At 35.7% G+C, this 27,725-nt stretch overlaps 1 protein-coding gene and 1 long non-coding RNA gene across 5 annotated transcripts in view; one reads left to right on the top strand and one right to left on the bottom strand.

The window, feature by feature from the left end:
- The window catches only part of zfh1 (Zn finger homeodomain 1), a 286,194-nt gene that overhangs the window by 241,102 nt on the left and 17,367 nt on the right, over window positions 1–27,725 (bottom strand). For 2 of the 4 annotated variants that reach the window (XM_066293881.1, XM_066293882.1), the window contains exon 2: window positions 3,765–3,915. The exons of the other annotated variants lie outside the window; for them this stretch is intronic. The gene's annotated coding sequence lies outside the window, so the exon portion shown is untranslated. The remainder of the gene's footprint in view (window positions 1–3,764; window positions 3,916–27,725) is intronic. 4 annotated transcript variants of the gene reach the window in all.
- On the top strand, window positions 20,783–21,236 carry LOC136345659 (uncharacterized). Its single transcript, XR_010733184.1, has 3 exons — window positions 20,783–20,852; window positions 20,970–21,061; window positions 21,123–21,236. It is a non-coding gene; the product is annotated as an uncharacterized lncRNA (long non-coding RNA).

Below are 27,725 nucleotides of genomic sequence, written 5' to 3'. Positions count from 1 at the left end.
TCATTGTCGACGATTTATTGGGTTATTAAGGAAAATAATGTTAGAGACCATAGCTTTGAAAGGAAGAGGACTGCTAGAAAATTTAAACAAATCGACGATGGCGGCTGAGTTGTTATTTGAAGAATTTTCTATAATTTTTATAAAGGAAATACTAGAAATGATTCGAGAAAATCTAAAAGGCTACTAACGTCATAAATATGAATGTTTGGTGAATTGCTAGATCAACTGCAGCTTCAAATGTAAAAAAGTTAATAATAAAGTGGCGGCAATGGAGTTCCAACGAATAGTTATTAACAATGAGTATTTACGTAAATTTAACGACGGAAAAAAGAAACGTAGTTTGACACGGAGTAAATATTGCTGGATGATTCAAAAAAATTGCAGTTTCGGTACTTCATGCTCGAGAGGAAAACGAATTATTATTCTGCACGCTGGCGATAAAAATCGATTTGTGTCAAAGGGCTTGTTGTTGTCAGTTAAAAATATAAGCCAATCTTCTGCTGATTACCACGAAGACATGATTGCTCAACTATTCGAAAAATGAATCATCAAACAACTACTGCCAAACATCCCCCCTAACTTAGTCAGAACCTCTAATGATAGGGGTACAAACGCACATATTCCAGAAAATAAGACAACAAAGAAGGACTATTAAATACATTAAAGACTTTAAATTAAAAAAAAAAAAGAGCATAAGAACATACAATTTACTGTGTATTGCCCAATTATCGCATTTTTAGCCAGTCGAAGTAAATTGGAGGGTTATAAACAAAGATTAAGAAAGTTAGACAAGTCACCAATTTTATGTGACGCAGTTTTGGAAAATATTCAGCTGATGATAAGTAAACTAGACAGCATGATGTGGAAAAACTGCATAACTCATGCTATACCAAAAAAATAAGGATCACGTGTCGGCTCTTGCTGTCTCAATAATTATTCAACCGAGCATCAATAGTAGTACCACTGATGATGATTATGATGAAACCTATGTTTAAATTTAATTAAAAATTAATATACAGGATGATTCCAAACTAGGAGTAATTCATTCACCAGCAAATAGGGCTTCAGAAAATAAGATTTTTTTTTCTTCGGCGCTTTTTCGAAGATTCGACGTCAATGGAGATACAGAGTGTCACAATTTTATTTAAGAAATTAAAATTTATTAATAATTGTCAAACCACTTGAGATAATTAAATAAAATTTTGTAGGTTTTGGTGATAATCATGTTCCCTTAGAGATATCACTTCGATAATTTTTACCAGGAAACAAGTTTAAACAATTTTTGAATTTTGGCTGAATTTCTAAAATAACAACAGAACTTACCTTTAAAAAATATGAAAATCAAAATATATTTTTTTTTAATTCAATAAAAATTTTTATTTTTAGAAAAATTAGTGGCGTACTATTTTTAAAAAATATTAAACACATTTTTTATACGCCCGAGACTGGGAAACCCTAAAATAATTTTATTTATTGAAGAATTTCCTCCCATGTAACTATTGAAATCTACAAAATTTTGTTTAATTAACTCAAGTGGTTTGGCAATTATTAATAAACTTGAATTTTTTACATAAAATTTTGACACTCTATATCTCTGTTGATATTTATGTTTCAAAAAAGCACCAGAGGAAAACAACTTATTTGTTGGAGACCTATTATTTGGTAGAAAGATAAGTCCAACTTTGGAATCACCCTGTATAGCTACTAAACATATGTGTTATAATTATTCACAAAATATAGTTTTTGTTACGCCTATGTCCTGAATTTCTTTAATGTATATCGGTAAGAAGTTCATTCTCAGTTTCAACTGATAATAGAAATACTGTAGCTACATATATTATACGGGGTGTTCTAGAATGTTGGGGTCACTGCTTAACCACACATTCCTTGGTCAAAATACACATATCGATTCGTAGTGATACATTTACACACAAAATTGTTTACTTCTGGGTATACGGCCTCTCAAAGTTCTACTTTTTTTTAAGTTTTACAGATAGGTCAAAAACGGCAATTTTAAAGGGCGATTTTACAGAAATCGAAATAAAAAATTATATTTTTTGCATCTAATTGAGGATCGAAATCAAGATTCAATGAGAGATTTAAAAAAAAGTTGCGTAACAAAAAGGGAACTTCATTAAAAAAAAACTAACTGCCTTCATGAACGAATAAAAGAGTTCCGACGTGTTTAACATTCGACTTTCTAGGTATTGACAACTACCCCTGATGGTTTTAGAATGATAACCCTCGTCGAATATGTCTCGAGAAGCAGAACGATTATACACCAAATTTCGTTGCAATCCATATAGCCGTTTTCGACCTATCTGCAAAAGTTAAAAAAAGTTGGTGAGACTTTGTGGGATTGTATATCTGGAAGGGGACAATTTCGTATATAAGTATATCACCTTAAACAGATATCTTTTCGGCCAAGTAACGTGTGATTAAGCGTTGACCCTCTTATTCTCGGACATCCCGTACATTTACTGAGCTTACGCATTGACGGGTCATGTTCTATTATTCTTTACTTTTAAGGTTCCAACGAAAGAAAAATAAGTCACGAAGTTTAAGTGGCCAGTTTTGGAAAATATTGGGCAGGCGTTGAGGAAATTAGACAACAATGTGGAAAAAGTGGATAACTCAGGTTATACGAAAAGAAAACGAGTACCATGTCTCACCTCCGGTCGCCTCAATAATCTTTCAATCGAGCATACATAGTGAGCCTACTGATGATCAGAATGATAAAACTTGTATTTAAATTTAATTGAAGAATAACATGCACCTACTAAACTTACTTGTTATAATAAGTCGAAAAACATAGTTTTTGCCAATCATAGGCCCTCAATTCCCTTAACGTATGAGCGGGTAGGAGGTTTTTTCCCAGTTTCAACTGGTAATGAAGATACTGTATTTGACTATCCGGAGCAGTGGCGTCAGTATGGCTGATTGAACCGTTACTTCAAGTTAGATTAGGTTAATGCCTCGGTTGTGGCCCTTACTAAATGTATCTTCGGTATATTCCCGAAGGGTTCTACGATAAACACTTAAAAAAAATGCGAAGTATTAAAACGTTTTAAGCTCTCTCAACAAAAAAGTTCTTTATCTTTGTAAGTGAAGTTTTATGTTAAAAAATATAATGCCTCCATTTGCGACTAAAACTCCTCAATTTAATTAATCTCCGGCATTCTAAAGTTTTCAGCAAGCCCGCGGATTAAAATAAAAGAATAACCTGTTATAAATGACCGAACATGCAGGTTGCCTTAAAAGTTTTTCAGGAACAAAGTCCAAAATTACGAAGTTCTAATTCTTTTAACCTGAAGCAAAAATATTATTAATGGATTTTCTAAGTAAAAATGAGAGCTCAATATCTAACACCGCCCCGGATTTTTTTTTTGTCGGTTAGAAGTTTTTTCCGGGGCTTTTAAAAGGAACTTTCTTTAGACGAAGTCAAATACATTTGTCAAACTGGGGAGGAAAACAACTTTCGATAGAGATAGGTTCCACGGAAAACTATACAGGAAAAAGAAATAGGGTGTTTTTATCTCCCTATGGCCAGACTGCCCACCGGCCTGGTGGGATCTATAGGTAACAATATCATCTATTTTTCTACCCTCAGGAAGCTATTTTATATGTACAAGGCCCAGACTATGTGGCACCAGCCCCTTTTTATCTGTAGTAATGCCTGGCAAAAGGGAGGCGAAACTTTTTACCCTGTAGAACGCAATCAATGCTCATCCCCCTGCTGCCGTTCCTGCTGAAATGTCACTCACCTTTCTATTATCCGTCGGTGTTGGCCAGAACAATTATTATTCGTAATCACTCGTCGATTTTGCAACCCCGTTTCGATGTTTCGCTTTTGATGGTTCGTTTTAGGGTGAGGCTGGAACAGCTTTTTGCGCTCGATTAATTTCGCTTGTTTACCTGGAACAAATAGGGAGGATACGAATAAAAACCAATGAAAAAGAAACACGATGACCGATTCCGCAACCCACGCACTACAAAACATCAAACATTGCTCGTTATTGTAATTTATGTATGAAATCCATTCGCAGATGTCGCAGACATGAAAATTTGATAAAAGCTACCTGAAAATCAGAGCAAACGAGACTTTTCGAAATAAAATATAAACAAGAGAGGGATCGAGGCACCAGTTGTGTACAACCGATGTCGAGCTTTTAATATTCACCTCGCAGACAAAAGCCTGTTATTGCCTACCTTTCGATATTTACGAAGCAATATTGGATATCTTGCCAACTCTAAATATTTTATTTTCGACGCGGAAAGCAAAAGAAGTTAGTTTACATATGTCAGACGTGATATGAATGTGATTTCTGCTCCCTTGAGGCTGCTGCTTGCCGGAAGTTTATTTTGAATTTCTCATGTTTTATTGGGCATTCACTTTCGATATGGTCGAAACGCCTCTAGACCCCTCTGAAGAGTTCGGTAGGTGTTAAATGTAGTTGGAAAAATAAATTCAATGCGATTCCGCCTCGGCTCTGGTGGAGAGATTATTAACTAATCGTTCGAGTCGAGCGACACCTACAATGGGATTCCCAGAATTAGACGCGAGGCCGCATTCTATCTCCAACTGGTAACGTTCAATGGCACCTACAGGCACATGCACGTCACATGTTTTGTTTCGATTAATGCGACGATTAATTGACAGACATAAGACACATGAGAAAATCATCAGGATCTTTCTGGTGGGAACAGCGGTGCAGAGAGAAGTGGAGTGTGGTCGGTCGTGCAGCGATCCTGAGCGAGCGTCACTAATCTGAACTAACCTGATGCTAAGGGGGCATCCCAGACGGGTTAACCCTCCGCCTCTAACGTAGGCTAAGATTGAATGTCCTGTACCAATAACTATTATTAGATTGTTTAAAAAATGATGTCAGTTCTTATAAATCTTACTTATTTGACGTTATTGTGACAGAACTTTTGTGTTATTATTATGTACAATGTGACCCATAAAGTACGCATCCTTTGGGAAATTCTATTACTTATGAATTTGGATAAATTTTGACTTTGCCTTCGGGTTGTCCTTCAGAAATGATGAGAAATAACATACAAATCGAAAAAATTTACTTTGTATGCCTGTCAAATTGCAATTTTTCCCACAAACCTTCAAAATCTACCATTACGTCTCAAAATGTTGAAAAATCACTAAGGAAATAGTTTCTCGGTCTCTCATTTTCTACCCATATGCCAATTTTCAACTATCTGAGACAACTTTCATTTTCTTTTTTCATTTTTTTGTATTCCTACATTTCCCAAGTATTCAAATCGGTCAGCAACAATCATTTTACGCTGATATTTATTTATGTCTAAATCTGTATCAATAACATTTATGAAAATACGGAAAAAGATAACCTAAACATTTTTTTTTTGTAAACTAGATCAACTTTGCATCAAGGAACACGTAGCATCTTTGATGAATTTTACATTTTCTATAAAAAGATGAATTTATTAGAACTTTACCTATTGTATACTCATTCAGACAATTACTTTTGGTTAAAAAAATCTTGAAAATGCAGGAATACAAAATAATTTTTAAAATTGGCATAGTGATAAAAAATAAGAAACTGAGAAACTTCTTCCTTTGTAATTTTTAAAAATTTTGAGAAATAATGGTAGATTTTGAATGTAAAAAAAAATTTCATTTGACAATTATAGACAGTCATTTGTTTTTCGATTTTACGTCATTTTTCACAATTTCAGAAGCATAACCTGAGACAAAGCTAAAATTTACCCAAATTCATAAGATAAAGAATTTCCCATATGATGCGTACTTTATGAGTCACTTTACACAGGGCGTTTTTTAATAATGTCCGAAAATTTTCTATCTTTCTTCTTCGGGATTCTATATGAAAAACGATGATAGTTTGTTCTATAAACTATGTTCCAAAGTCACTACGTTACGAAAATCAAAGGTTGAAAATTAAAAAAAAAATGAAACTTAATGAATATTTCCAAAACTGCTTGAGATATTCCAATGAAATTTGATATATAAACACAGTTTATAAAGGGGCATTAATTGCAATAAATATATGCGGTTCACTGCAAACTTATTCAAAACTATTTTAATAGGACAAATAAAATAATGTAAAATTTAATACATTGTGGGTTAACATTGTAATGAAATGTGAATTACAACTTTAAAGAAAAAAAAACGACTTTTACCACAAGTGTTAAAAATGACCCCCTTTACTTAATATGCACGCTTTCGCCCTTCTCATCGAATTGTACACTTTTTCCAATATTCCCGAAGTATTTCGTATTCTGTCACATGCTGCAACTATCCCCCTTTTTAATTCTTCTATAGGATTAATGGGCCTATCGTAAACTAACTAAGTTGTAATTCATATTTCATTACGATATCAACCCACAATGTGTTAAATTTTCCATTGTTTCATTTGTCCTATTAGAATAATTTTGAATCAGTTTATATTGAACCGCATATACTTATTGAAATGATTGCCCTTTTCTAAATTGTCTTTATATACCAATTTTCGTTAAAATATCTCAAGCGGTTTCGGAAATATTTCTTAATTTCCATTTTTTTTTCTAAAACTTTGTAGCCTTCTATTTTCATGACGGAACAATTTTAGAACATAGTTTATATGACCAACTATCACTATTTTTCCATGTAGAATTCCTCCTTAAAATATCGGCACATCATTAAGGAACACCCTGTATATTAGATATCAATTTAAAGTGTTAGGTTTTTTCTATATTTCTGTTGAAAATTCTTCATTATTGAAATTGAAACCAGACGATTATTAATTTTATATGTTAATTTGGAAAATAAAAAATTACGTATCATTTTTTTATATGAGTCTAAACTGGGCCATAAAGCATAGAAAGCAAGTAGGAACATTAACAGCACATTCGACAAAGGAACGACTAACGAACGTACGCTGCAACACTAGTTCCAAAAATTTCGCAATGGAGAACAGATAATAGAAGATATGGAAAGTCGTTGACCAGAGACACCCATCGATATTCACTAATTGAAGGCTTTGGTGGAAGCGAATCGTACCACAATTCGAGAACTTGCAAGACAATTCCAACAATTCCGAACCACCCTAGAGAACTTGGCAGGTCAAAAAAGCTTGACAAGTGGATTGAACACGAATTCAACGAAATTCAGAAAAATCATCAGTTTAAAATTGCGTTGTCGCTCATTTCGTACAAGTATAATGATCCATTTCTCGCCCGAATTGTAAGGTGTGATGAAAAGTGGATCCCACACGATAACCAATGTCGGTCAGCTCAATGGTTGGACAATGATCAAGCTTCGCAACGTTTTCCAAAGTCAAAGTTGCGCCAAAAGAGGTGATGGTGACTGTTTGGTGGTCTGCGTCCGGTCTAATTCATCACAACTTCTTGAATGAGGGCAAAACGATTACGAAAGAATTATACTGTTACCAAATCGATAACATGCACCTCAAGCTTCGACAACATCAACCAGCATTAGTCAATAGAAAGGGACCGATTTTGCTTCACGACAACGTTCGGGCGCACGTCGCACAATCCGCCCTACAAAAATTAAACTAGTTGCGCTATAACATATTGACACATCCACCATACTCGCCAGATCTTGTGTCCACTGACTGCCACTTTTTTAAACATTTAGATAACTTCTTAAGGGATAAATATTTTAGAAATCAAGACGCAACCAAAAGGGTCTTCAATGGTTTCATCTCTTCCAGATCATCAGAATTTTACATTACTGGCATAAATTAATTTGTATCTCGATGGTCAATGTTTATTGAATCGAATGGTTATTATTTTAACTAACAAGGTTTTGTTTTACTTGAAATGTATATATTCTAAATTTAAGGTCAAAAACCGACGTTATTTTTCAAACAACGTAGTAATAATATAATGAACAGAATTTTACGATTTTTTTCTCTTAAAATCACCCCAAAGACGCCTTTATAAAGATATTCGAATAAATTGACAGAAGTGGTATACAATTGTCTGTCGATGAAAATTTATAAACGAAATGCAGTAATTTTGAAAACATAGTATTCAAAGGTGAGGAAACGTGACAAAATAAGTACGAAAAAAAAATTTCGATAACCAAAGAAAGTAAAAGTTATTTTAATCATTAAAGTTGACAAAACTGCGGTAAATTAATTTAGAACTCTTGCAGATCAGTGAAACTATTTACTCATCGAAATCTTCATATTGGTGGTCATCTTCTAGGCAGCAATGTTCACAGATCCCTCTAAGATGTTCTAGACACAGGAACTGCGAACCTTCAAGACATTTGAACTTTGTTTTTCAAATTTTTTTTAGAACATATTTTCCTGCGCGCGCAAGTCTGTTTTTGGCGTTCAAGGTCGTTTTCGAGTTTCTTTCCACCTAGTTTCTGAAGGCACAATTGAATTAATTGTTCATGGAAGTCGTTTATTTGCAACTCGTCTTCAAAGATGTTCTTGAACAAGTTCACATACTGACTGCTCTAAAAATTTCCGATGGCCCATTGATGTCTGGTTATTATTCTTAAGTATGACTTAAACGTGGCTGTCGGCGAGCTGCTCGTACGCAGATATGCCTCAGACACTTTGGTCAATCACGTCGACGCCCTCTTTGTCTCATTGTAATCTATAATTATGTCCGACTTTCCAGTTTGTCCTCGTTGACACTAATATGACACACATGTTCATAGGTGGAACATAGACTGCTAAGGTGGAATTTTCATTGAAGGCAAACAATGAACTCTGATGGAATCTGGGGTTTGTTTTTGAACATTGTGCCTATTATTCTCAAACGAAAATTGGGCAGAAGTTAAATGGTATAGACCTAAAAAAAATTGTTCACAGTTAGATTCCTGTTGGTGTCACGGACAGGTTCACATAAGCGCAAAACTAATGCAAGATTGGAATTATCAGCAGCAAAAGGCCCTGGCGTCTGTTTGCCTGGATACACTTCAAGTTTCATCGTAAAAAATAATTTTGCATCTATTTAGGGATAAATTTTAATATCATATCGGTTTGGTTTGCTGGGAATGTATATCTTAAATGATCATCAACCTCCAAAACCAGCTAATATTTCATCAATCATTAAGGAGGCTGAAGAGTTGAGATTATTGGATAAATTGAATACGATCTTTTTCAAAATTTCTCTAAATGCGGCAAACTTATTTGAGCTTTGGCTTTCAACTCTCTATTCTTTTGATAGAAACAGATGTGAGCGCTAGAAACTGGAACCTTTGTTGGGACATTGTTAGCATGAATGTTTCCATCGTCATTCCATTGTCTCTAAAGAAGTCATCAGCTTTTTGTCATCCACATTTGTTGGCACCAGTTATCTACAGTAAGCCTCGAAATGCTTTAAATTCTATCAAGTCAGTATTTTTGTGAATCCTCATTTTGCCAGTATCGTAGGGTTTTGATTGTATGTATTCATTCGTGCAGTTTCTTCCAATATAGAATTTGTCATAAAATATTCCCATATTTCAGAAGCCTTTTTCTTATATCTGTTTTTGCCTTTAGGGCCTGGTCGATGGGGCACTATATTCATAAAGCGAGTTTCCGTGTTTTCCTTATATTCAACATGTTTTCACAATTTTGAGCCATCTGTGCGGTATCTGATTCATTGCCTTAACTTCTTCCTCATCAACCTGCGCAATGTCTTGCTCGGAATTGTTGTTTTCAAATTGTCCTTCTGCTTCATTTTCCGACAAACTTTCCTCTTCATCTAACGGAGAAATTTCATCTTCCTCGTCGTTTAAAATATCATCAACAAGGCGGTGAAGCCTTTTTTGTTTGCTTTCATAAGATATGCTTAAAAGTGTACTATAAATATATTCAAACGTTTTAAAACATATCGTGAATTTGAGTCCTTACATGAGACCCGTGTGAAAACGGTACCATCGCTCCCTCACGCCGAAACTTCAATTTACCAAGAACTGGAAAACGGAAGTGCGCCCTTTTCTGATGATACTATTCATTTACTGATCGACCAAGAAGTCCTAGGAGAACCCGGCGATATGCGCACGCGCCTTCGTTTACATCGTAATAGTTAATTGGTTCGGTCTGACAGGTCGAACCTTACAGACCGAAGGTTAAGACAAGCTCGCATGTTTATGACATGTGAGTTTGGCTTAACTCACAGATAAAGACGTTCGCAAAAAAGACGAACTAAAAATTTCAGATCACTTTCCCTTCTAGAATTGTCACTTCTTGGAATTGACAGAGTACCGGGATGAGATCAGAATTAAGATCGCTCAACCTTTTAGGAGAATACGGGCGGGTGGGATTTTCAACTTGGTCTTGGTTGTGTCGGGTTGGTTTACGCTCGCTCAGATTAGCACCAAAATCATAGGGATCAATCCTAATTCCTAACGGTTTCTTGCATACTGGTGGAATCGAACGTTTCTTTCGGACCAGGCCGAAGATCACCAGCCTGACGAAACCTTAATTTAGTTGATACATCAAATTTAACACATGAATGAAATTCTCAGTTACATAAAATTTTGGAGTTTCTATTTTGCATGCGACTTGGCACAAGTCACAAACTATTGTATTGTTTCCAGAATGGAACAAATTATCTGGAAAGCAGTCGTTCGGCCCCAAGACCGTAACTAATTTAGACTGAACTTGAAACTGTCAATATTATAAAAGCAATTTGCATAATATATGAAGGTATTAACTTATTTGCCTCAGTGAATTGCTCCCATTTAGATTTATTCACAAGACAACGGCCCATTGTTTCGCTGGTGGTATTTAATGTAATGATGCACTGGAGACGCATGTCTCTCGACCGCGGTGAAATGATTTGTATCACCCTGTAAATACTCCTGACTGTTTTAACCGTGATTTGTGACTGCACAACTCATTGAAATTCTATTTACAACTGTAGAAAGAGACAGCGGAGAGTCGTATAAAATATTTATCTCGGATTCATCTCGTTTCCAGCAAAACAAACAGGTCGTTTTGCGGACCCACCTTTCCAGTAAAGAGTAATGTAATGTGTCTGCCAGAGTCTGTTGCCAAAAATAAGCCTGTCTAAGTGGTACGATCGATCACTGTATGTTAAACAAGAAATTCGGCCACTTAATTTATTCAGTTCGGAAGACTCTCCTCTTTCCTGCTGCTTCAAGGGCTGCTTAACGAAATTTAAACGGGGAACCGAAGAAGCGAGAATTAGGTCCGCAAATTAACTCCTCGGAGAGAGGTAAGACAAGGTGGATAATGCCCCTCTAATCTAGACCGATTGTCTGCCAAAATTAAGATTATTCCGCTGATAATTTCGCTCAGCCAGTGTAAATGGAGTTTTCTTCCACGTTTTGCTATTTCCAGGTCTATTTATTTTAAGAGTGTTCTTGCGAGTAAACACATCGAAGATGTTTATATCGAGGAAGCGCAAAAAGGGTGTATTTGTCAATATATTTTACATGTCACGGGCTTTTAACGGACCAACTGGCTGCCTTTTAGGTCATAAACTTATGGCCAAATAGAAGACGTCTTGCCAGCCATTACCAAGATTCACGACGACATGCTCGATTGCAGAACCACCAGATTGAAACACGTCCCAAACCTATCAAGGTATCCACGTTTCCTTTAGATAAAGTTTTAATTTTCAAAGACGATTTAACGTTTACCTTACCATTGAAAGTTCTTATCGCTTTTCCAGGCGAGCGGCTGCTGTGGCGTCCCGACGCCATAACGGCGCAGTAAGTTGACTCATTGCGACGCCCTCAGGTAGAAAAGGGTTAATGTTAATGGGTAAGGTGAGCAACAACTAGAAGGAGATAACGTGGAAAATGAAGGATAAAACTCGGTTTCTGCTTTTGGGGAAGTTCCCGCTAATATCGAAAAGGTTGTAAGCTGGCACGGGCTCTGTTTGATGCTAATATACAGGGGAGTAGATTATGGAGGGCGGCCCGTTTTTTTAAAACATAAATTTCACGTTCAAGGAGATTGCCAGATTGCCATTTGAACTATAATTTGTATCCCTCCGTGTGTATTGAACTAGGTAGTACTTATGCCTGTAGTATGTGTGGAGGGAACGTAACATTCAAATAACATAAAGACAGAGATATAATATGCATATCTTCAACAAACTCGTCTAACGGATCCAAATTTTTAACTGGTTGGATAAGGATGGTGGTGTGAACGTACGTCTTTGAGTTGTTTATTTCTTACAATTCTAGCACGATAAAAAATCTAACAATTTACAATGTTAATGATTTCACAAAAACATAAAATATTTGATACGCCACTGATATTTTATGTTAATCTTAAATTCATTCGATGCAAATAACTCGTATGTACATATAACGCACGCCCAAAGATGCAAACTACAAACTATACAGGATAATTCATACTCGCTGCTCGCCATTGGGATTTTCAAAAATCATAAAAGATACGAGGTCGCCTAAATTGGGGAAAGTTGCACATTTTTTAGCGTCGTCAAATGTCATTTTAAAATTTGGAAAATTTCAATTACTTCCGAAGATAATCGAAAAATACCGAAATGTCGACATATGATTTTTTCAAAGTTATTTGAAAATATGTTTTAAAGCAAAATTCACTTCCTCGTGGGCTTTTTGTTCCTTTATAAGATGGTTGCATTAGATTTTAAATACAACGTTTCGACATTTGGGAATCATCATCAACTTCACTTTTTATATACAGACCTGGATTTTTTTATTGCATTTTTGAAAGGTCTTTGATTTTCTGATTTAAATGGTGCGCCATACTTGTAGTAAAATCAAACGTTTTTTGAAAAATACAGTTTTAATAAATTAAATAATGAAACATCACTAAGATATAAGTGTTACCATGGAAACAAGAAGCTAAATGAACCACATTCTATAAAATTTTGTTCCAACGGGCAAAAATATGAATCATGCTGCTGCCGTCTTTCAAGATATTTTTGGGGATGTGCTTCATTAGCAATCACAGAGGTTCTGTGTCCTATGAAATAAAGTCCCCTATATGTCACGATCTTCTTCATATGTGTAATCTATGATATGTTTTAGCAAATTCAGTACGCTGTTAATAGTTTTGTAAATGTTCCAAAACTATTCAATAGATTTTGACATTCCAAAACTTACGTCTTATGAAGAATTAGTCTGTTGTTTCTATGGTAACACTTATGCCAAGTAGTGTTTTATTATTTTATCTATTAAAAACGTATTTTGCGCTATTACGTTTGTTTTTAATAGAAGTGTGACACATAGTTTAGCTCAGAAAATTAACGACTTCCAAAAAATCCAATAAAAAATTCAGGCCCGTATTTAAAACTGTGAAGTTGTTGATCGTCCTCAAATTCCGCAACGTTGTATTTAAAACCTAATGACGCCATCCGATAAAGAAGCAAAAGTACCCATGGCGAAGTGAAAATTATTCTAAAAAATTTGTTCAAATAAGTTAAAAAAATTAAAAACCATTTGCGGAAATTAGTTTTTTTTCAATTATCTTCAGAAGTAATCAGAATGTTCCTAATTTTGAAACGGCATATAATATAGCTCAAAAACGCGCTACTTTGCCTCAATCTAAGTGATATAGTATCTTTGATAGTTTTCAAGATCGCAATGGTGAGGAGGGAATTTGAATCACTCGATATAATAGAAGACTTCATTACCGACATACCCGAGTGCAAGAATTTTAGGCTTTTCAAGGGTTATATTCGCTTTCTATTTCTTCTTGAATGGACGAATTCGAATTCCACTCAGGTACGCAGTTGTTTATTTTCGGATTTAGTTGTCGAAATCACGATTTACCGAGAAAACTTTGGGCTACAAACCGCATTAAGGGCATCGATGGACGTCGTCTCAGAAGGCAGATTGAAAATGTTCAAAACAATGCCTGAAGTTTAGTAGGGTTTCATTGTTTATTCGAGTCCTCCTTATATACCCACATTTTTTTTTTTTTTTTTTTTTTTTAATAAGAAACAGTTTATGTAGATGTTTGACACAATTTGTTTAGAAGGCATTTTCGAATTTGAAAAAAATGTACAAATCACGTTGCGTGACATACTATAGCCTCACTACGAACTATTTTCTATTTCGTTATGAGATCTGCTACGACAGCGAGATAGCAGAATTCACGGATGGAAGAAATTATTGGAAAAAAAAACAGATTTTCCAGGAGAGCAGTACAGAGAACTTAAATAAAATATAGAAGAAAAAGAGATAAAAAGAATGTTGTGTGAGGAGTAACTTGCTATCCGAAATCCTCGCCAGGTGAAAAAGTATTATTCCTTTCCCGTAGCAGACAGTTTTCTAATTGTTTTTTCATGTAAACATTTGGCATGCACTCTTAAGAACTGCTTTCCCTATTCCTGTAAACTTTAATTTCGCAAATAGATCTTCTTAAGAACTAAACTATTGTACCGTCGATTTCTAGTACTAATCAATTCTCATAGCTAGCATTTTTCATTGAAACAAGGCCTGGGCAAAATCGTGGTTTTCCACTGAAACTAATTGGTTGAAACCAGTGTGGCGGTAACAATTCCACCATATGTACACGACTCAACTGTCACATACTGCCAAAATTCTGCGTTATTTTGATTTTTACTACGAAGACACATGAGTCAAATTTCAAGCTCAAAGCTGGATTGACATTAATCCATAACGTCAGCAGTAGTCAAACAATTGAAATACAAAATAATCCATTTCAGAACTACCTTAAACTTCCTAAGACCCGCACTCTGAAAACAAGCACAAACAACTTGTGGCATACGAAGTTCCTTAAGCCGTCAGTTTAAGAATTCAAAAGGAAACTTTGTGTTAAATTGGCTCAAGTAGTTTGAATAACACACAAGGATGTGTGCGGGGTTAGCATGAGCGGAAGCGCAGGGCCTGAGAGATTTATAACATTTACAAGATGCAATCCACTCTAAAGTATCTCGAGGATAAGTCCTGCTGCCTCGACAATAGATCCTTTAGGAAAGTTGTGTAGGTATATGCGAGATTTTGGTCTTTAACCTGGAATAATGGATGATTTGTGGGCGCTTTGTGGTCCGTGACTTGAAGCCAAATATTCACAGTTCTGGAAACCATTTGTTCTTGGACTGGAAAGAGCCATCAACTGGCTAAAAAAGGGCGAGAGATAATTAAAAACATTTCAAGACGACACCGGACACAGTGTCTGCCTCGGGCTGAGAATAAATCTAAAGGTAAAGTGACATTATCAGACTCTACCGATTCGATTCTCCCTTTACAATTTCTGTCAGTTCAGCGAAAAAAGGCCAAACGAAGGGTCCCCGATTGACTCGCTCTGCCTATCGGAAAGAATAAATGGGGAAATATATGGACAGGTGCAATCAGGAACGTCCCTAGGGAGACACGTCACTGGGAAAAGGGATGACGAAATGCCTAGAGATCAATACTAAGTCTTGTTCCGCTTCAGGTGTAGGAGTTAAGTAAGTGGAGATGAGGAACCAATAAAATAAAAGGAGTTTGTGATCATTGTTTGTCCCCAGGGAGATATTTTGCCATATAACTTGTTTGTGAAGGGAGAAGAGACTCATTTCTTGACTTCATTGCCAAGCTACTCGACTTCACTCGAAATCAATCAAGCTCCCACTAAAATGCGCCATAAATTACAGATTTCTCGTGTTGTCTAATGCAGGATGCTGATACCTTTCTTGGAAAAAACGCGAAGGTCCAACACCTTAGCCGAAGTTTCTTTAGTGGTTATTCTGTTTAGCTTCAAAAGTGTCCCATATATAAAAAGAAAATAATCGTAAGAAATAGCGAGCGTCCAATAACGTCCTGTGAAACTTGTGGAAAACTTTGATTAAAAGGGATGAAGGCGAGAGAGTCGGTGTTTCGGTTTATGTCACTTAAAGGTCGGCTTTAGGCGAGCAGAAGCCTCCGCCCTTGGGCCCTTATATACATACCAGGCAGTAAAAACCACAGATGTTATTAAGGTCCCTTGAAGACCAAAAAAGCATTTTTTTAACCATAGAAGTACTTGTGAGAACTAAAAATAAAATAGAAAACAAAGTGCTAGCAAGGGCTGCTCGTCTATCTCATCCCTAGGTGTTTCACGTCCGGTGTTTCCATGACGATAGCCGAGTAGGCGCCATCATAAACACTCATTGTTGTGATCCCGTTCCTGCAGGACCTCGTCATCGCCCTAAGAACAACGTCTCAAGGGCCTAAATTGGATTCGCATCTTAAGGTGAGGAAAGGGGACGAAAGCTTTAATCGTAAAATACCTGATATTTGGAAGTTTCCAGGCAAATCAGTTTGTCGGGCAAACTGATTTGCCTAGAAGAGTATTTTATGATTCCAGACCATTTGTCATGACAAGAGAATCGTTTTTGTCGTCTGTAGTTCACAAGCAGAGGTCAGTAATTCCCCAGATCCCCGGCCAAATTTGAGAGATAATTACTAGAGTGTAAGGGCAATGGCGGTAGACAGCACGATAATTTAGTTACCTTAAGCCTGAAGTTTGCTCCCTTTAACAGAATTCCATGTCCGGAAAGCTGGATGAAGGTGGGCGATAGGAGGCTAATAATAATTGGAAAGTTTCCAGGCAGGTGGAACCGATATAATAGGTTGCGCTAATATTCATGTCGCTTGAATGAAGTAATGCAGGAAATCATAACATTTTTATAAATGGTCGTGGACAACACTGTACCTTAAATAAATTGCGAGTTAATGTAAATTTGATGGCCACATTGAGAGCGCAGTTCAATACTGCATAGGAAACATTGAATTCTGGTTATGGAACAGGTCAGGATTCGGAAAATTGTAAGAAATTTGAGATCGAGGCAATGAAGCTAATTTGTACCATGAAGTGACAAAAGGATTATAAGAATAATGACTTGACGTACATGCGGTTTACTTAATACAATGGCTATCCTACTTAACTCCAATTATTAATGTCGCTTCAGTTATGGAAAGAAATTTACTATTTGTAGCAGATTTCTAAGAATTTCTAGATGTAAAACATTAATTTTCTACAAATTGTATCGGTTTTTGTAGTCTGGCTGGAGTCTAAACTAACATGCATTTTACTAAGGACTTTTGACACTTGTACGCCTCGCTAAAAATTTCCTGGATGCTTTCAAAAAATGAATGTTCTTTCCCAAATTGTCATAATTTGTTTACCTACCAGTCAAAAATGCGAAATTTTCTAACTTTTACTTTGAATTCTGGATAGAGAAATACTTGCACCGTAGATTTTTAATGATCTCTGGATTTTAAGTATTCTCTATTAAATTTTAAAAGATGTTTTCGAAGGTACAGCTTTTTCAATCCAATAATTTCAACGATTTTCTGCAAATTGTATTGGATTTTATTAGCCCGACTGAAGATTAAATTTTCCTACAAAATTCTTGAAGTTTCCACTGTTCTTTTAGAAGTGCTTTAAACGTAATGGACACGGGACCGAGAAATTCCTAGAATTTAAAGCTCTTCTCGAATGGAATTTTTGAGACCTTATTTCATGTACCAAATTGGATTAAGAACAAAATTGGTTATGCCTTGTACAGGAAAAACAGTTTGGTGATTTCGCGAGATATAAAATTTGATGAGGGTATGTTAAAGAATAAATTCTGCTTCAAGACGTATGTTGAGTAATGTTTCTCCGTGTTGTTTTGGATAACACAGTCACTCTTAATGGATAAAACTTAACCTCGATAGAAAAAAAAACACCATCAACATAGATTAATTGGGATTCGTCAAGCGGTTAGATCGCAAAAGGAAATTATCCAAGACTGTCCAGGTTACGCAGGTATGTATGTCGCGTTCCCTCGCTCCATTAGGAGACTCCCTGTTAATTAAAAAATCAATTGGATTGACTCGAGATGCTCATAATTTTTCTGATTTTTTTTCCAACATATTATCCGTTACATCCTTCCATTGAAATTCCATAGAATTAATATAGAATTTGCGTTTCACGTATTCTTACGCTTCTTACGTTTTACAAAAAAAAATCTGATGTCATCAAGTCAGGAGAATAAGGTGGCCGCACAATATCTCTATACAGTAGACGCTCGCTGTTCACATTATCGAAATGTTTACATTAGTGATTGATACAAATAATAAACCAGTTATTAAAGGAAGGTTTAATCCATATATATAACAAAATAAACAATATTCTAATAGTGATAAACATTTTTTAATTAGAGGAAAAATAATATGCAATTTTAGCCTGCGTAAATTGGCGCTCAGCATTGTCTTCCTGTGCCTGCACCTGTAACCTATGAAGAACTAAAATACCCGTGTATGATACACTTCGTCTTCAGCCCAATCTAAAATTTCGTTAACAATTTGTATAGATTGCACATCAGGCACTACACTTCTAACTTTAATGGGAACAACCTCTTCGTCCTCATCATCCATATCTTCCTTCTTATTAACACCATTCATCTGCTTGTCTTCGTTCGATAAATAAGTATCAGCTGGAGTGCAAATAATGTTTCGATTCACTATTTTTAATAAATAAAGAACATCCAATGACGTACTGACAAGAACATCAGCATTGGATCGCGATTGTTCCCTAATTACCCTTAAGGGCATATCACTTTCATCACGATCACTGGTACAAAAATATACAAAAATTACAACATTTTTGAATAGTTTGCTGATTAACTGCATTCCAGGCTATATGCAAATTTAAAAGAGCTTCTCGTAATGTTAACTGTTTTAAAGGCTCAAATATATTTTCAGGATTTTTTGAAAAGAAAGACCAAAGTAGAAATTTTCGGCAGTGTAGTTTGGTGAGTGCAATTACGTTCTAGTCATAGGTTGTATTAACGGAGTTAGGATAGGAGGTATATATACGGAGTTTAAAAAAGACGCGGAAATACTTAAGGGGGTGATTTCTCTGATTATTTTATGAAAAAAAGTTCCTATGAACATAGGGCCGGAAATGTATTGTCTTCAACATACAGAGTGTTAAATAATGTTTTTAAATAACGGTTTTTGAAAAATAATTCAAATAAATTGTGACTGTTCCAATCAGGGGCTGATTGGACACTAACTAGATTAAAATTATTAACTCCTGTTACGTCAAAGGGGGGAAACCTTAACCAGATTTATTAACAAATTAAGGTATACGACCGACTTTAATTAAATTTAGATATTTTTTATAGATGAAGCAACTAAAAATAAAACTTTTTTGTCTCTTGACTTGTTGCCATATCTTGCTTCGCTTACGAGATAAACAATAACAACAATTTTATTGCATGTCCATGTGTCACGCAAAAACGTTTTCAAAAAATTCAAGGGTTTATTGCCTTATTTCCTACGAATATTTTGTGCTTTGTTGATTTTTAAGAAGTTAAAAAGCCACCAAATAAAAAAAAAATCGGTTAAAGAGATATACGAATTATTTTTCAAAAACCGTTATTTAAAAAGAAATTACATCCCGTATGTTGGAAACAATATATTTCCGAACCTATCTTTATAGGGCCCTTTTTTCACAAAATGACCTGAGAAATCATCCCGTTAAATTTTGTCGCGTGTTTCTTAAACATCCTGTACATAGCAAAAATTTACCCGTCTTCGCTCCGCAGTTGTTGCTTTGGAGGATGACTTGGTGCATTATTTAATAGGAATATCGCTTTTATTGGAAGTTTCTGTTTTCTTTTTAGGTTTTTTTTTAACCTACAAACCAAATAATCCTTAAATTACACATATGTGATTACAAATTCATTGTCACACTTCAAGGGTAAAAAAGCGCTTCTGGAACCATTTTAGGCTTATAGTGCTAGTTATCCAAGCAGTATTGACCCGTCATAATCAACAGGAGGAACAACATTTTTAAATGAGCCCAGATTCTTTGCTTTTCCTATTTTCATTCACTTTATTTTGGATTCCGTCAAGAACTGTTGACGTCATCGAGCACACACATTGTTTACGTAATCGCGCGTTCCGCTTGATTTTGTGTTAGCGAAGTTTATGTTTACGTTAACGCAATATTTTCATTTTTGAGTGGTTGTGTTATCGAGTGTCTGCTGTATTTTTCCCTGATTCTTTGAGGGACAAGGAAGCAGGAACCAAGACCGAATATGCGAAGTCTTGCTTTGTAACTTTTATAATTTCATTATTTATTTCCAAAAAACAAAATTCTGACTTCCAGGGAAAATAAGATTTAACTGAAATTGATACAACAATATCCATATACTCTAATTATTTGGGAAAAAATTTTTTCAGAGTTTCAAAAAAAAAAATTGTTTTTAATGTTGTTAATGACCCTTCCTGCCGGCACGCTCACAAACTCATCACTACCAAGTTCGAAATTTTCGAAGTTATTTTTAAGACCCAGCACGAAGATTTTCCCAAAAACACATTGGCGAGTAGTCGCAGTAAAAAAAAACAATTTTTATTTAAAAACGCGCTATAATACATCTTCCTAGAGACCCCTCCCAAGGTTTTTAATAAGGTCCTCGACTATATGCAAAAAGGCCTGCTAAAACTTGCACAAGGTACAAATTAAGCTCAAAACCGTTCACTGCTGCGACGAAAATCCCTTTAATACCAATTCCGGCTTGTTTGCACGATTCACGTTTCAATTAGTGGTTAAAGTGGCCAGTCCTTTACAAGCTCCGGCAATGATTTCTTCTTAATAATTCAGGCCTGGCTTTCGCCTGTGACCAACTTCACTCCAGCCCGGCCGGGGGGAAACTTATGTTCAAAGCTCCCCCAAAGGGGAAAATGGACAACGGTCGCCAATTCAGACCGATTATGGACTAATCGAAAAATAAAGGCCCTTTAATGTTTGCTTGTTTTGATATGCAGCGCTCAAAGCTTTGGCTTTGGCTAAGAGACTTCATTATGTGTATATAGAAAGTTTGAGTCCGTCCTGTATGTGGTTCCAACCTGTATACGGGGTCAACGATCGAGGGACTAAATTGAGTGGAACTTTCAGCTTTGCCAGGTAAGTGGCATGAATAAATAGACCAATTAGTCAGAATTTACTACATTAGTAACGGCTTTGAAGGTAATGATAAGTTAAAGTGTTCTCGACAAGTGACATCTACAGGAACTGTTGCAGTCTCTCAGTACCGCTTTGATTTTCTGTTTTATGGAATGATGACGGATTGCTGGAAGAGGATTGATAAAGAGCGAATAATTGGCACAAAGCAGGTGCAAAAAGCTCAAGACGTGTTTGGCCAGTTTTGAGATATTGCCTCATTTATTTTGACAGATCGGACAGACACCCGGGGATTTACAGGAAAAGGGATTACGATGTCACAGTGTCTGAGGAATACTTATTTACGAGTATATGTGGGAAAATCCAAGGATTAAATGCAGTGGTGTAAGTTGTGCCAATGATTGGAGGCTATAAAATTATAAATAAAACAAGTCTTTTGCTGGAAGCTGAAAATATTATTTTAGTTGCCAGTTCTGAATGTTGCTCAGGAAGGTACTATTTCTTATTGCATCGAAGTCTAGCGAAGCAAGCGATATTTCACAAAAATGGCGCCATTCTCACGTTATGTTCCGTTATATTACCTTCCTATCGCCGCCAAAGCATTCCGTAAAACATGAACTTTCTATTTACGTCTATTTATGTTGTTTCAATACAAAATGGAAATAGAAGGGCCGGACTTGCTCAGATTGGCACGAGCAAATCAATTAGCTCGAGTTAGTTCAGCCACAGGGATAATACCGATCGATAGGGAACAAATATTAGAACCTATTCTTGAGAAAACAGAAAATAATGAAAGACCGAAGGCCAATTCTCAGACAGATTTGTTTAAGACCGCCAATGCTACTGCAAAAAAAAAAGAAAAGATGACGGTTATTCCAGAAAAATGAGGCTCATTAGAAAATCGCAATCCTGAATACGAAGGAAATCGCATTTTTCATTGATAAACTTACTGAGGGGTGTAATAATAAGTCGACTGCCATGTTTCTAAGGTCTAACACTAAAATTTTAAAAAATCTTTCAAATCGATCTAGTTCAAATATGACCAATAATGCCGGGGCCTACGTTATTACGTAGAAGTGGATTTCAATTTCCTCTAAATTTAAAATTGCGGTCTTATAGAAGTGTTTATACTTACCATTGGTAAGTTTAAAAGAGCGTTTGACGTAGTTCCATTTTTATCGTTTCTTTATTAATTCGAGCCACTTGACACGGAGAGGGTGCCTTAATAATTTAGAAAGGAGGGCCTTACTAGTTCAAGAGACAAATTTTTCTGCTGTTAACTTTAACATCAAGCTAGCTTTCACAGGAACAAAAAAATTTGATTTAAACCAACGCTCTATATCAACGTTTCTATGTCGAGTAGCTTGCAGTGAAAGCTAACGGCACATCAATATATTGAGGTCCTCAGAGAACAAGTTATTTTTCAGTTTAGCAGGAAAGGTTAATTTTTGGTTGAGAGACATAGTTGCTTAATAATTTTAAATGCTACAATAGGACACGCTTGGTTAAATAAAATTAATATACAGGGTGCACCTTGATTTTTTGCGGATATTTCAAGGTGCGATTCCACATTAAAAAATAATGATGGTTTCTTATGTAAACTATATTCTAAAAATACTCCGTTACGAAAATACAGGATTGCACAGTTTTAGAAAAAAAAAATGGAACTTAATGAATATTTCAGAAACCGCTTAAGATATTTCAATAAAATTCAGTATGTAAAGACAGCTTATAAAGGGGCATTAATTGCAGCAAATAAATGCGGTTCAATGCGAACTTATTCAAAACTATGTTAATACGACAAATGCAACAATAGAAAGTTTAACCAACATCATGGGTTGACATCGTAACGAAATATGAATTACAACTTACTTCGATATTTTTCAAGAAAAAGGAGATGCGCTACTGATTTTGGTCAAAATAAAAATAATTTAAAAAAATGTTGTTATTGAAAGCTGTTCTTTCAGTTTTATCATTTGCTGGGTAATTTTCAACACTTGTTGTAAAAATCGTTTTTTTTTTCTTTCTTGTTAGTTGCAATTCACATTTCATTACGATGTCAAATCATAAAGTGTTAAATTTTCTATTGTTTTATTTATGGTATTAAAATAGTTTTAAATAAATTTGCATTGCAACCCATATTTTTATTGCAATTAATGCCCATTTATAAACTGTGTTTGCATATCAAATTTCATTGAAATATCTCAAGCGATTATGCAAATATTAAGTTCCATTTTTTTTCCTTACACCTTGCAGCCCTGTATTTTCGTAACAGGGCATTTTTGGAACATACTTTATACGATCAAGTATCGTTATTTCTTCATGTAGTCTCCCACCTTAAAATATCCGCACATTATTAAGAAACATTCTGTATAAGCACCCTGTGGCAATATATTTTTTTAACATCCTCAGCATGCTATTTCATCTGATTAAAGAGATGAAGTGAAATATTGACAAAAATACGGGGGTGTTCCCTATCGCTTCAAATCAGGAGTGAAGCGGAACACAATAAAACGTGTTTGTTTAAGACACATACACAGAGTGATGTATCGCCAGATCGACCACGGGAAAAACATGAAATTTCAATACAATCTAATATTATCTTTCTTGTTTGCTTAGGGCAAAACTGTATTAGACTTTTTTGAAGGGTCTTTTATGGAGTGCCAGCACATAAAATAAGAAAAATGTTCTTCGCAAACTTTCCTAAAATCTGCAAACTTCTATTGGTGCCCTGATGTTTTCCTCGATTAAACCACCAGCTACAAAGTAATGTCTTTACTAATATTAGCAAACAATAAACAAACGTTCCTAATTTTCTTTCTAAGTTAGTAAATGTTCAAATAATCCCAACTGATTTCGTTGTAACACCATTTAATTACGCTTACTTTATCTGATATGTGTAGGGCTTTTTTTTAAAGAAACTTCAATAGAACGAGTCGTTTTGATAAAGCCCATTTACATAATGGCACAGAAGAAAATAAAGTGACCGTTGCTGGTGGTTTACTAGAAGAAAATATCAGGGCGGCATTATAAATTTGCAGATTTTAGAAAAGCTTTTTTCGAAATATCCCACAAATCCATGCGAGTCCCTCATAAAAGTAATTTAAAAAAAGTGAAATTTAATTTTTGGTTTTAAACGACTAAGAAAGATAATATTTGGTGGGATTGAAATTTATATGAATTTTCTGATGATCGGTGCGGCGCCCTGTATATATATATTATATTTTAATACACAAACAAATTGAAATAAAATATAAACAATTGTCTCAGCCGTATAGAACGTATTTTCAGTTCTAAACATTTACTCTATACGAAGTTAATTATTTAACTACATTTTAGTTGAACCAAATACCTCTACTAGCGACAAATCGAATTCATCCACATCAAAGCTCGACGTAATATCAACGAGCACTGCATACGTTCGTTACAAATCAGTTAATTTAAAGTACCTACTTAAACTATTAAAATATATGTAGGTAAGTTAAACTACATAATAGATTATTACGGTAAGTTACTCGTTTCCTTTGAACCTTATCTTCTGGATAGAGGAGCATTTTCGCAACCACCCCTTTAACTCTTAGACCTCCGCTATTGTTTCCCAATCAAAAAACCCTTACGAAGCATGAGGACTGTCTGCTTTGAGATCGATTATTCGAGATTTTTGGAGATAAGTCCTAAATGAAGAAATGTGATTTGGAGTTAAGGAAGCAGTGCGAAGCTGAACTGAAATTTAACAGATAGAGTGTGTATACGTGGGAAGGTTAATTGAAAGCCATCTACCTCCATTATAGTCTGTACCTGAGCTATATAAAGCCAGGAACTTATCTGGCATTAGCCTGTGTATGGAGCCACTTTAATCGCTCTTGCGAACAACTTAAGCGAGTTAAAATCTGATAAATCAGGAATTTAGGCTTTGCAGTAAAAAGCCTGCTTCCTCTAATAAATGTACATTCCTGCAGTTTCTTGAGAATAAATAATATGGGATAGAGCTTTGGTTTATTTATGATGAATCAATCACCGCCTTCACTAAAGGTATTTTCTAATTACGCATTTCAACACCGAGAACGTTTAAACCAGCTGGAAGTCTGTTGTACAAACAAACCTAATTTTGAAGGTGAAATTAGAATAAACGTTATATAAACGCTATAAAATACCTTTCGGTCCGACTAAACTAGAGAAGGTAAATAAGCTTTTTTATGTTTTCATTGTATTCTTTTCTTTCTTTTCCTGGCTCGCCCCAGTAATTGAAACTATGAGGTACAAAAGGACACCTAAAATGATGATTCAAATTTCTTCGATTACATCTTGCAACAGTACTCCTCGAAGCGATAAATTAAAACGCAATGAACTATAAGTAATGGATGGGAGTTCCATGTGATGGTGTAGTGGAGACTGCAGATTACTATCGAAATGTATTAAACCAGGTTCATTCTTTGCTGTGTACCTATTTTATCTTCTGCAAAGCGTCTCAGTATCTTTCTGATAAGGACCGGAGACGATGGCGAACTTTCTCTCGTTTATAGAAAGTAATTTCCCCTTTCGGTATTGTTTAGTCTCTAGTTGCAGTTCCGATGATTAATGGACTTTGATATTGTTCTGGCAAAGGGTATTTGCTTGTAATTATGCGTCGGTTCATTTTCAGTTCTTTAAGACATAATTCTGGAGTTTCAAAACATTATAAGGAAGGCAATCCGGATGCAAATGTTAAATTTTAGATCATGGCACTTTTTATCCCAGTCATGACCAATCGATTCCCAGCTGGACCATGCATGGCTCCAAATGGCTCTTTGTTAAGAGGCCCGAAGTTGTTGGGAGACCACGTTCGAATCGTATACCGGGTGTCCGGGCGAACTCTGGACGTAGCAAGCCAACACAGGAAATCGGTTTTTAGTTTTTTTGTGCCTGTACGGATTGTCCAATTGAAAACCTTTTATATGTAGGTCATAGTACGCAGGATTGGACGTCATTTCGCTTTTGGTTTTAATCTACTAATTAGAACCGCTTCGGCTCAAAACGGCTCCAAATTTCAATAATTTGAATGTCCCGCGTAACCGTTCGAGGCCACAATCGATCAGAGTCGAGGTCGCAATTAAACAAACACAAACTCGCCAACAACATAAATGTAAAAACCTTTTATTTAACTGCAACAAATTACAAGTGGAAATAAATAAATTAAACAGCTACCTACATATCAAAGTTCAATCAAATAAGTAAGTGAACAAAAACAAAAATACTTTAACGTTGTCTGTAAAAACATTTACCGCAATGCTCGCAAATGGACCTCCGACCCGAATCTGACCAATCGTGGCCTCGAACGGTTACGCGGAACATTCAAAATTTTCAAAGTTGGAATCGTTTTAAGCCAAAACGGCTCTAATTAGAAGATTGAAAAAATTGCGCGATGATGGCCGACCTCGAGTTTTACGACCTCCATGTAAAAGTTTTCTAATTGGACAATCTGCGCAGACGCAAAAAAAATCAAAACCGATTTTCCATGTTAATTTCTTGTGTCCAGGACTCGCCTGGAGACCCAGTATGCACACGTAGGTCGTTTTCGCCAAAGTTGGCATAGATTGTCGTGCTACCTAATTCTAGTTGATATTTCCAGCAGATAACCAAAGAGGCCAGTTGCGGATACTTGACACGTTGATTGAAAACTCAGCACAATAGGACAACAACATTCACTTTCACCTTCCAGTTACTCTCACTCAATTTCAAGATGACCTTCCTGAACACCCTGTACGTCGATGTACCTTCTTTTGACACTTTCCATGTTTTCTTATGCCGAGCCAGCGTAGCTAAAGTTTACATGAGTTATTGAAACCTGTTTCCCGTGATTTGTTCCTGGCAGTGCTTACAATGTTTCTCCTTCTGTTGTACTCGTTACAACGTTGTACTTGTTCCTCCGCTTCGTTAGTTCTGTTATTAACACTACTACTAACACAAATCTTTTAAAAGTTATAAAACTTAAATTTGCCTTCGTCTTACTTAGCAACAAATCGTGTGTGTAATTTAAGTTGTTTGGCAAACAGTAAATCTACCATCATGGCCATCAAGGCCATATCAATCAAGTGAAGTGGACTGGCTTATTTAACGTTAGCCAGACGCAAACGGCAGCCGCGTACTTTTAATTTAACCTCTAAGGTAAATTGCTCTACCGGGTGATTCATTTACGGTCTAGTGGGAGAGAATTAAATCTGGAATAAGGAATTAAAAGTACCGGAATAATATTGGGAATTAAACGTAATTTACCGTTTTATCTCGGACACGTAAACACATAAATCCGTTGACTGGTAATACTGCAACTACAAACACATTTATGAGAATGCATCCGACAATGATGCGAAATTTACAGCACCAACAGGATGCATAGACCAATTATTAAAAATAGTTTCGGACGCTGCAAGGTAAAATCGGCCACATCCCCAAACTATTATTCGATTTGATATTTAATGGTACCGACCTGGGAGAACTTCCTCGCAAACCCATTGATATCAAGCGTAAATAAAGCAATTCTGCAGAGGCGACAAGCGAAAGTATTTCTTCATTTTCTTTATTACCGGAAAAGTTGTGAATAAAGTTGCCTCGACCACAGAAAATTATGTAGGTGACTGTTTTCTTGTATAAACGAAAATATCTTATGCATAATGCATGAGTAGGACCGGAGTTGCCTACCTGCGGGAAATATACCCGGGGTGCCCGAGGGCTTGACTTATTGCTAAACCTGGAATCGCACTCTGGAGACCAAATCTGGAAGACTTGTTTTAAATTTGAACGAGCTTTAACTTAATTTTTGAATTGCTTTCATTTTACATTTGCAGTATTTTTGAATCTGTCTTGGAATTTTAATTTAAATTTGTAATTGCTTTTCCCAAG

The sequence above is a fragment of the Euwallacea fornicatus genome, chromosome 20 (genome assembly GCF_040115645.1).
Source record: "Euwallacea fornicatus isolate EFF26 chromosome 20, ASM4011564v1, whole genome shotgun sequence".
Lineage (NCBI taxonomy): Eukaryota > Metazoa > Arthropoda > Insecta > Coleoptera > Curculionidae > Euwallacea > Euwallacea fornicatus.
This window is presented reverse-complemented; position numbering and strand designations above follow the sequence as displayed.